This window comes from Gavialis gangeticus, unplaced genomic scaffold (assembly GCF_001723915.1).
Source record: "Gavialis gangeticus isolate Ggan-Ray unplaced genomic scaffold, GavGan_comp1, whole genome shotgun sequence".
NCBI classification, from domain to species: Eukaryota; Metazoa; Chordata; order Crocodylia; family Gavialidae; genus Gavialis; species Gavialis gangeticus.
Window position 1 is genome coordinate 16,860,610 of NW_017729015.1, and position 11,422 is coordinate 16,872,031.

An 11,422-nucleotide genomic window follows, 5' to 3' on the forward strand; every position below is an offset into this window, starting at 1 on the left:
GTTTGGAAATGTGCACAATCAGACTTAGGCCTTGAAATGTTGTAGCTTCCTTTTAAAATAAATATTGAAATAATGAGTTTAGTTTGTAATCCCCTCCTATCCCCCAACTCTCCTTTATTCACTCCTGCATTTAGTTGTGGTATTTCTGTTGACTATATTTTATTCCAACTTCATTTCCTACAAAATCGTTTGACTTAAAATTTGTCATTTTCAGTTTCCATGTATTTATTTTGGAACCGAGTAATTGTACTGAGCACCTGACTTGCGTCACTGAATTCTATTTTACATGCTTTAGAACATGTAGATCACTCCATCTGTATCTGAAGCCAACCTTGTCTGATCTCTTCACAGCAGGATCACATTGGTTGCCATTCAGCCTCTGCTCTTAATTCTGTTTGTAACATTGCAGCTCATGTTCAGAAAATGGCTATCAGGGATGCCGTGGCCCTGCCTGCTGTGTGTGTTAGCTTAGCTGCCAGCTCTGTATGCTTGCTTAGGAGTCTTGTTGAACACAGTTATGGTTCTAAAATGGCGGCTTGATTTTTATAATCAAATTGATAATAATTGAGTCTCTGGAGTAATTAGAATTCATCGCAGAGAAAACAGTTCCGCGTTCCATCGAACGCTCTTAATAGAATGAAAGTCAACTCATTGTAGTAAACCGAAGGATGAAGGTGAGAGTCGCGGGGTGTTAATGTTGTGTTTAGCAGAAGGAAGAATGGATCCCTGTAAGATACAGTAGTGGGCACACACGTGTGCGCATCTGAAGATTTGAAGGGCACAGAGGTAAGTTACTTTAAAATATCAGTTACTTGCTGAGAGAGAGTACTGGTACAGACCAGGTTTGTTAGGACTTACTTTTGTGTGTGAAGTTAATTTATTAGTTTGTTGTTTTGTTGGGGGGTTTTCTGCACAAAGACTCCTGCTGTGGTTGGAAAGCATCTAATGCATGTTGGACGCTAATATAATAAATGATGAACAACTGTGCCCAGGCAGGGCTCTGCTCAGAGCTATTACTGTACATTTTTGCACATTAAAACTCATTTTTATTCAGCTCCACACAGTCTCTTGGAAATTAGTCTGCTGGAGAGGTCCAGGACTGGAGTAGCAAGGCAGGTGTGGGTTGTTATTAAAGATGCATTGAATTAGGGGTGAGGAGGGGCAGAAGGAGCTTGTTCACTCCCGTGCTAGAGCTCCTTCCCTTTCCTAAGCACCAGATTCCATCATGCTTAAGTCTGTGGATTTTGTTGCATTTCAGTAAAGCTCCTTTTTCACAAGTAGATTTCATAAGTGGATGAACAATAAAACTGCTTTTGACTTCAGTAAGGGTGGAATGTGGCCAACAAAGAGCACGCTTGGAAAATCCGATGTTCTGCTTCCAGTAACTTGCTCTTTCTTGATTGATTCAGGGCCCAATGTCCTTGGAGGCAATCAACACAAATGCCTTGGCAAGTCCCCTTGATGCTGATTTCCACAGTGGAGTGAAACGGTGTGATAAATGTTAAAGTTATGATTTTGTTGCATTTAAAATGAGCAGCCCAACAATCAATGCCTGGCTGAAGCTGTTTTAATTTGGCTCATGCTGTTGCTGCGATTACAGTTCACCATAGGATTTTCAGGTTTGACAATACACAATTGATAGCAGATTTGAGGGCTGGGTGAGAGGAACTGGAGGCTTAACCACTGCACAAAGGAAATGGAAGATTTTGCAAATTTGCAAGCTCCTGCTTGCTTACGCTGTATGGCTTTCTGCGTATTGATAGGCAAGGATGTCAGACTAGGGCATGTGTTACGGGGGAGAAGGCTAGTTTGGAGCTGTGTGCTTTTTATCTGAGAGGGATGCAGTATCTGTCTCAAGGTTTTCTTACCAACTCTTCCTCATTCCCATCTGAGTATCCCAATGGTTCCACTTGTACCCTTTTTAATGAAGGTAATACTGTTGTCTTTCCTCCCATCTTTTTCCTGCAACAATGAGTAGGCAGGCTTGTAGTACCCGTTTACATGTTTCACTTTTGCTCCTGTTTCGGTGGCTTGTACTGCCTATAGAACAGTGGTCTCCAACCTCTTTAAATAGGAGATCACCTTTGGCGTTTAAAAGCAACCCAAGATCAACTGTGCACTGCCACCCCCTGCCCAGCAGGTAAGTCTGTTGGGAGGGAAGGGGGGACAGATCAAGACAAAGGGAGAAACATTATTTGGGGGTGGGCCTCCCCAGCAGGTAAGTCCCACACGGCTGGGGCCCCACTCAACTTACCCATACTGCTGCCTCTACAACACTGTCCCTCACCACAGGGGCCTCGGTGTAGCCCGGCCCCTTCCCTCCCCCAGAGACTGACCTGCTGGGCTGGGGCACGTGTGCTTCAGATCTACCGCAAGAGGCTCCAAGATCTACCAGTGGATGGATACCCACTGGTTGGTGACCACTGCTCTGGAAGCTGGAGACGTGGCCTGCTCCAGGGCTTGGAATCAGCACATTTTGGCTGCCTGGCTGTGCCTTGCCTGCCTAAACTCAAAGGCAAGTCAAGGAATTGTTTTCTTCCAGAGTCTTCATATGGTCACTAATGGGTGGAATGGTGTAGTTGTATGGAATTCAGATGCATGGCTAGATTTGCCATCTTTGATAGCATTTCCTGTTGGGGAGAACAAAAATCTATTACAGGAATAGATGACAGTCTCTTTTTTTCTTTCTATGATAACTCCTGAGGAGGAGATGAAAGCAGAGCTGGTCCCTTGTGCCTTGCTCTCCGGCAATTCATGTTGAACTTGCAGTTGGAATTCACCAGGTGGTGCAAGGAACTGAGTGATGTAACTGAGTGTGTGCTTGTTCTCAGTCTATGAGCCTTAGGAGACTAGACCTTCGTTCAGGGCTAACGAATGGCAGGATTGAAAACATTTAAAAAAATTGGAACTTCATTTAAATCCAAAATTATTTAAATCCTTTTTTATGAATAAGCCATGATGAAAAATCTAAAATTGACAAGTCAAGTTAAAGTCTCACTTACTGTGATCTATAGCCCATCATTTAAGTAAGGCTGAAAAATTAGAAGAAGAAAGCTTAGAAAGTTAATAAAGTGAACATAAATTTTGTAACAGGGATGCGGTGTTCGTTTGGTGTGTCCCTTTACCTAAAGACTGAATAGGGAGACGAAAAAAGTTGATGAAAGTAAACTACTTCAGCCCTCCAGAAGAGCAGGAGGATCAAAACTAATTCTCCCCGGAGAAAAAAGGTTAAATTTGGTAGATGACTCATGAACTATTTATTTAAAAACTGTCCTATTTGACAAAGAAAATTGTAGCTAGCTACATCCGTCCATCAAAGCTTTGGTCGCCAATTCAATTCGGAGGAGATTTGCCCCGATTCGGAGGCTGAATCCTCGAATCTGAATCGAATTGGGAGACCCATAAAAACCTCTGAGTCAATTTGGAGGTTGGGCAACTTGGAAGCCATTCAACTCGCCAGGTGCCACTCCACTTTTACCTGCTACATCTCCCTTCTCCCCCCACCCCAGCCTGTCCATCGCCTCCTGACGCCTCCATTTCCATTTTCACTGACTGGCTTTCTTGCCTGTATTGCAGGCCAGCCTCTGGCTTCTTTACTGCTTGTTCCATCCAGGAAGAGCACACACACCAACTGCAGGTGCTTCCTCAGCCTGACGAAGGCTTTTTAAACCCGAAAGCTTGCTAAGATGTATTTCTCCAACTACTCACTTGGTCTAATAAAAGATACCGGATTGACCCAGGGCACCATACATGTTTCCAATGTAATTGGCATGGATATAAAGAAAATATAAAAAATTCTGACCATATTAATACCTATTTTATTCCTTTGGACAAATTGTAAACGGATAGCACTGTTTAACCAAAATTAAACTGACAGCAAAGAAGCGGGTGGGTCAAGCACTTACTGTGCTTCAAGTTTTAGGAGAATGTTAATGGTAGCTGCCTACCTTTATAAAAGACGAATGTGTTAGTATGCCATCCATCAGTTATGCCAACAATTCTTTCAGGTTGTCTTTGTGCACTTTAACCAAATCCTTTCCACCTGTAGTTTAATCTAAATATGTTTTATTCACATGCAGTTTAATTTAAATATTTTTTATTCACAATACACAAGGTAAGAGGTGTATCTTTCTTTATCACTTTTAAAACAAAATGTAAGCCTGACCAAATGTGAATAATTGTATAAGTGTGTATAGGAGCCATGTATCCTCTGGGTTAGCAGAAAGAAGTATATTTCGCATTAAGGCTCTATCAAGTTGTAAAGCAACATGTTTTTCATGGTTAAGCTAGGCAATTAGATGTATTTGTAGGAAACACGCCTCTTGTTTTGTACACGTGGTCTTAGCAGCATGCGTCCAGGCACAAGGTAAGAGCACAGATCTCTGCAGCGCTTGGTGCCATTTATATTGGATGTCACTAACTTAGTGACTGCTGGCACAACCCACAATACACTCCAGACTGAGCACAATTCTGAAAGACAAAAGGGGTATTTTGTAAGGCCTGTGGCTGTTGCTAATAACATTTTGGCTATTTTAATTATTAACAGTAATTGGCTTTATCCTTTAAGAGGTTGTAAATGACTTTGAGGTTAGAGTAACTATTTAAAAAAAACAAACCTCTGATCACTTTTATGAATAACTTCCACATACCTACACTGCCTGGAAAGGAGATTCAAATCCCATTAAAGATTGATTGTCTGTCAGTTGGGTTTTAATTCAGCAAGTGAATGGACTGGTGACGTGAGAGAAAATTATCTTTGTCACTGCAATGATATATTTTTTTAATGAGACAGAAATGGGTCTGGCACCTTTCCAGCTTATTAAAGTCTTTGTGAATCCACTTGCACCAATACAAGGGAACAAGAAAAGAAAATTATATTAAGTGTTTGGCTGGCAAAGCTGTTACTGAGCTGTTATTTATTTTATGTATTATAAGCATGTGAATGAATTTTATTATTTCTATTAAAGACTAAAGGGAGCTGTTCTCAACTGCTGAAGAACTTGTACTTGGCTTTCTAATGTTCAGCCCCTCTGTCCAGATGAGGAAAATGGACAGGACACCTCTCATACGTTGCAGGGATGAATTGCAAACAGCCATTTGGCAGCAGAGTGTTAGCTACTTTATTTATAGACTATGCAAGAGAGACTCCCAAGGGGAAGTAAGGCAAAAGAGAGATGCTCTAAATTACTGGTATGGATTCAGGACCCAAAGTAAGTGTCCTGCTCACAAAGGTTGTTACTGTAATATCTCATGGAAGGGCCTCTAGAGGCAAATCTGGTTATGCTACGTGCTGAAAGGATATGCTCATTCATTGTAGGATTAAGAACATGTTTAGCTACAAATTCCTGGGTCCCTTGAACTGTAGAAGCTGTCCCTTGATCTCTGACACCTGCCGTAGCCATTAGCCTGAAATGGAATTGCTGGAACTTCTTTTCCAGCTTTGCTCCTCTGCCAGACCACGTGCCCAGGTTATGCTGTACACAGAAGGGACCTTGTCTCAAGGTCAGAAGTTCATCTTAATGTAGAATTGGTTCTTTCCAGCCCACTGGTTCCTCACTAGGTATCTTGAAGCCAGTGTTAGGATAGCACAAATTTGTTCCCTGTAGGGTTGCTCAGGAGCCGTTGGCTGTGTGTATTTACTTTAATTGGAGGGCTCTCCATCACGCCCAGGTGTCAGGCTAATGCGGGTGGGGAGGGGGGTCCCTAGGTTGTACATGTGAGACAGGTTAAAGTTTGCTTTTGCAATTGAGCAATGCATACAGGATTCATTATAAAATGCTCTGTCGTGACTGGTTTTCCGTGACAGACCCCTTTTTTTTTTTTTTTTTTTTTGAAGGGAAAAAAGACTGTAAATACTGAGGTTGGAAGGGGAAAGCATACACAAATGGACATAGATGTGCATCGGGAACAGATAGAGGGTTATAACTGCTGCAGTCTCTGAACTCTTGTTCACGTTCTCTCCTACACGATGATTTTCATATTAATTCTCTCTTCCCCTTGCTGTCGGTCATCGCCTGGGCAACGCGTGTCGTAGGCCTGGCCTGAGACATTAATGTACAGCTCTAATGGGGACAATGACTTCATCTCCTGAATACAGCCCTTGCGAAATCACAGGCAGAGGGCTGATGGCAAAACATCCTCCCAAGAAATGCCTATAACACAGTGAAGGGAATTGTAAATGCTCTGGCTGACCTGCCATGCCTGAAAAGAAATAGGAAGATCAAAGAACGGCCCTGAAGAGAACAAATATCTCAGCAGCACCTCCCACTCCTTGCTCATGTACTGCTGTCGCAGGTGAGCTCAACAAGGTAAGTGCATTCTTGAAAAAATATAAAGGTCTCTGTGCCCTGAGCAGGGCTAGCTTGACTGAAGTAACCAGCTTACATACAGGTACATCTAATGTCCACAGCACTGCAGTGTGAGCCCAGGATGACTGGCTCAGAGGATTGGTGGTAGGCCACAAAACCTTTCCCCTCTACGGTGCTGGTTCAAATCCTGTCCCTGTTGGTAATGATTGAACGTTACCATCTCATCGCTACAATGGAACGAGTGCTTCTCTTCACAGCTCTGGGTGCAGACTTCATGGTGGGGCTGCAATGGCTTGTATGATCCTTTGTGCAATTCCTAGTCCCGTCACGCACGAGGTCTCCAGGCGCTGGTTGTGTCTAAGACCTCATAAAGGGATCCCAGCAGATCTCTCCTTCACCACATGAGAAATAATAGACCCTAGAGAGAAAAGACGTGTTTGACCCATAATGGCTCCTGCAGCTTCATTGATTTCTCTTCAAACATTGGTCTCGCTTTATAATAAGATTCTGTTTAAAAAGGGTCAGTGTTACAGACTGTTAAAAGGACAGCACCTACAGGTGTTAAAGGTTATAAGCAACACATCTACTAGATGCTATAACAATTGACTTAATCATTTACTCAGACATCCAGTATACACTTAAAGGATGAATAAGCTGGCTGGCTAACACAGCAGCCCAGGAAGGACTGATGTCATGCCAGAATCTGTTTCAGGGTAGGCCTCAATTTATTGGGTAAAATGAACATTTTAGCAAAATGCTGAAATATAGTAGTTTCTCTGCCCCATGGGAACTGCTGTTCCCAGAGATTTTTCTCCTTCCTCTCTAAGCTCTTCCAGATCCCTGCCCTGACCCAAGAGACTTCTCTTGGAGCCTGCCGACTTCCTGCAGTTCTTAACAGTGCAGGCCCTGAGGGTGGGAGTCGCCTGATAGCTTGTTCTGTCTCGTACTCCAGGACCCACCCTGCAATTCTTAGCAAGGCGTCGTGCACCCAAGTCCATGAGCAATGACCTAATCCCCTGTAACTCCTTACACACCCACGGCTTCACCTGTAAAGTCTCCCTGGCTTTTAAAGTTCCCTCTTCTTGATTCATGTCCAGAACTATCACCTTCTAGACAAGTCTGCAAAACCCAGCGTATGTCTGTGCCTAAGCTGCAAACCACATGCTGCCCCACCAAAGTCACCTGTGAGGCCCAGTTAGGGTAGTTAGCACTGACTTGGGCACCTCCACATGCCTCAGGGTAGACATGTCCTTAATTTCTTTTCTGCACAGTAGCTCCATTTCAGGAGGACTAGAAAGTTTCCCCCACCCCAAATCAGCTGTAGGGAACTCTCAAAGGAGATGTGGATTTGTATCCCCTCCTGCTGAGGAAAGTATTGAATTTGGGCATCCTACTTCCTAGGTATGCTGTCCAACTGAGCTCTGGAATAGAGCAGGGTATCACCATGGCTAGTTTAAGAATGACCCTGGGATACCTTAGAGTTTTCTGGGTTTTTTTTCCATTTTGCCTATTTTCCTTATCTCCTCTGGCTCCCTTTCATATGTGGCTTTTTGGTTGTTTGTTTGTTTTCCCCTCTCTCTATGCTTTGCTCACATGTCTGACTTCTCATTCAGCATCATCATCTTCTAATTTGATTTGAGTTGTGCTTGTAGCTCGGTTGAAACAGGAATTTTTGTAGTTGAGCCTTCCCTGACAGCTAGTGCCTAAGGTAAAGGGACTCGGTGGAAATGGATCCGTGTTCCTTAAAAGGAGTGTCAGGCTTTACAGTCATTTGTAACAAAGCTAACAATTCCTTATTCTCACAGTAACAGCCAATTGGCAAAAGACCTTGGTGAAAAATCATACGGGAGCATCCAACAATGGCAAACGCTACGTTTATTATACACTGAGCCCAGCAAGGTGGTCCATCTGCAACGTGAAGTGACAAGTTGTTATACCTTGTGTGGTAAATACAGATTGCCTTGAGCTGCACTCTGATTATTGGTCATGAATAATGGATCTCCGTATTTTCCCCATCTTTAGCAATTGTTTGGGCTCTACAATAAATGTGTTGAGTGCCCATGCTGTGTACAAGGCTGGGGACAGAGGGGAGAGATGCTCAGAGTTCAGTGACCTGAGATGTGTGGAGTGACTTTCACCCCAAGGGAGCTCCAAGTGCTTCCCCACTGCTGACGTATTTTTCTGGTTGTGTACATGTTTGGTGAGGAGAGAGGCAGATATAATAGATTCAGTTTGCTCTTCATTTAGCTCATGTTTCCCTGTGTAAGCTCTTTGCGTCCCATTGATCATTTTGCAAACCTGTCCTTTGTATCTCATCAGTCACTCCTCTCTGCAGTACTGACTGCTCCTCCACTCTGCTTGTCTACAGATTCCGCCTTTTCCAGGCCATTGAAACTCAAGGTGACCAAAGCTGGGCTGATGAAAGCTCTCCTTTGTGAGCTCTTTATTTTGGTGTATTAGCCTTTCATGTGAGAAGATTAAGGACACTGTGCAGTTCAAACTCAAGGGCGGGCAGGCTAAGTTCAGGCTGAAAAGCGCAACCTATTGTCCAAGCTGCAAGAAAATTTGAGCCAAAACATACCGTGGGTGTGTGTGCACGGATGGGGGGCGGGGAGGGAAGTACTGAGCTAAATTTTCAGCTGGCCTCCTTCACTGTGCCTTAGGCGCTAATACAGCTAATGAGTCTGATTCTTGCCTCTGGACCCATCCTCTTTGCATTGCCTGAGGGGCACAAAGAGGCCACAATCTGGGCCTATTTTCCTAGTTGAGGATTCCCTTGGTGTGGGGAGTAATTGGGGCTGGATTCTCTGCCAGCTGTTCATGCTGACAGCAAGAAGGATGTTAGCTGGGATAGGGGACAATACCGGAGCAGAATTGAGTGCTGTTTTCTGAATTCTTGGCTGGTGTGCGGCCCTTGATGATTGCATTTGTTAGGGTAGTGCCCAGAGAACAACCTAGAGGGGGTCCCATTGCACTGTACACAGGCTGAGGTTTGGGCAGTGCATATAGCAGTTTGCAATCCTATGGACTAAAGTAAACTGTCACCAGGTAAAGCAACTTAAGGGTTGCTGTCACTTTGTACTGTGGCTGGAACTTGATGGTCCTGCCATCCTCTTTGCAGATCTCAGCAGAGGAGAGACTCTGTCAAGTGGGTTTATAGGTGCAGTGACAGGGTCCCTGTAAATGTGGCCTCTGTTAAGAATACCACAGCTAAGGGATGGCAGCCGTTTTGGTTAATGCAGTTCAAACCATACTTATACTGTTCATCCACTTGCTCTCAGCAGATCATACATACATTTCATGGGGACAGGAAGCTTATGTGACAGCTTTTCCTAAATCATAGATGGTTTGAAGTTCATCCTGGCAAGGCAGGGGATGACCAATGGTCTCCTATACTACTGAAATCTTAAAATGGGTCTGCACTGGAAACTGGCAGCAGAACAGCCACAAAAAGCAGTCCCCATATCCCCAGTAAGTTGTGGAAGAGTCCTCTGTGCTGGTCCCAATTAAACCAGTGCCTAAGGTGGGCTTAGAGGTAAATCTATATGAGGTCTGCACTCTGCACTTAGAGCAAGAGGCCCAGGAGCCCCACAGTTTCCCTGTGCGAATAGGGAAGCATTCAATTTGGATTCAGCCAATTTGGAGGACAGTGATTTGATTCAAAGATTTGGATCACTGTCCCAAATTGATTTGGCTGAATCAGCTTTGAAAGATTCAGCCACAGACTATGAATGCTGCTGATGAAGTGGGAGTGCAACTCCTGCATCAGGAATTAAATCTGCTCACAACTCTGGTGTCAAATCCAAGTACTTGTGTGCATGTGAGTTTCCCCCCAAACTCTTTATAGAGTCAAGGTAAAGGAGATGGGGGCAAAGGGAAGGCAAGATTGCAGCTGAAACTATGAAAATGTTAACAGCATCCATCTAGGGAAGATGGTGCTACACAAGCTGAGGGGGACCCCTGGCCCCCCTCCCAGTCTGTTTTCACAATGTTATTTAATCAAGTAGCATCTTGTCAAACATTGGGCATATGCGTTGCTGTTCAGGAGGCCTCTGTTGCCCCAGGGTCCGACATTACCTGAAATAAACTAGCGTAGCTGTGTACACAACCGTCTGATGCAGCCTTTCCTCAAGGGATCTGCAGTTGATGTTGGTTTAGTTCTTTGCCCACCGCTAATTCTGTGCTTTGGCTTATTGTCACGAAATGCCAGTGCTCAATATTCATGAGCAGTCAGCTTGCCATTTGAATGTAAATGGCATCACAGGTGCATACGTGCTAATTACTCATTTAAATAAACCAAACCATCTTTAAAGATTAAAACAATTCCAAGCCATAAAAGTCTCCTGCACACCCAATTATGTAGGTTTAGGGAAAGAACACAGTATTTGATCATCTGAACGGTGATGTTTATAAATTGCAGCACAAGACTCATTTTGCAATTTAAATGCACCCCTACCTGCTGTTAACAGAATTAAAAATAAGTACAAGTTGTCTAGAAATATTGTGATTCAGAGTCCAATTAAGTGTAATCACTTGGCAGGGGAAAAATGACACCAAGTATTACAACCTCTTCCAAACTGCTTTTCCAGATTTTATTTGTCATAGTAATAGTTTAATGCCACACAGTCAAAGTGACAACAAGAGCCTAACATTGGCTTATATGCTCTATTGCACACAGAAAACACCATGTTAAAGAGAATATTATTATGGTTGTAAAGTCCAGATTGCTTATGCAACCTTAATTTGCCTCCACATATGGAAATGGATTACAATATGGTTTTAATTGCATGATTGCCTGCACTGGATATGAGTGAAGTCATGTTCTTCTGGTGGGAAGTGCCAGGCAGTATTAATAATAGATCTAGTGGCACCATCTGTAATGATCGTCATCTCCACTTCATAGTTTCATAGTTTCTAGGGTCGGAAGGGACCTGAGCAGATCATCTAGTCCGACCCCCTGCCATGGCAGGAAAGAGTACTGGGGTCAAACGACCCCAGCAAGGTGTTCATCTTACCTCTTCTTAAAAACCCCCAGGGTGGGAGCCTGCACCACCTCACTTGGAAGCTGGTTCCAGACTCTAGCCACCCTGACTGTGAAGTAGCGCCTTCTGATG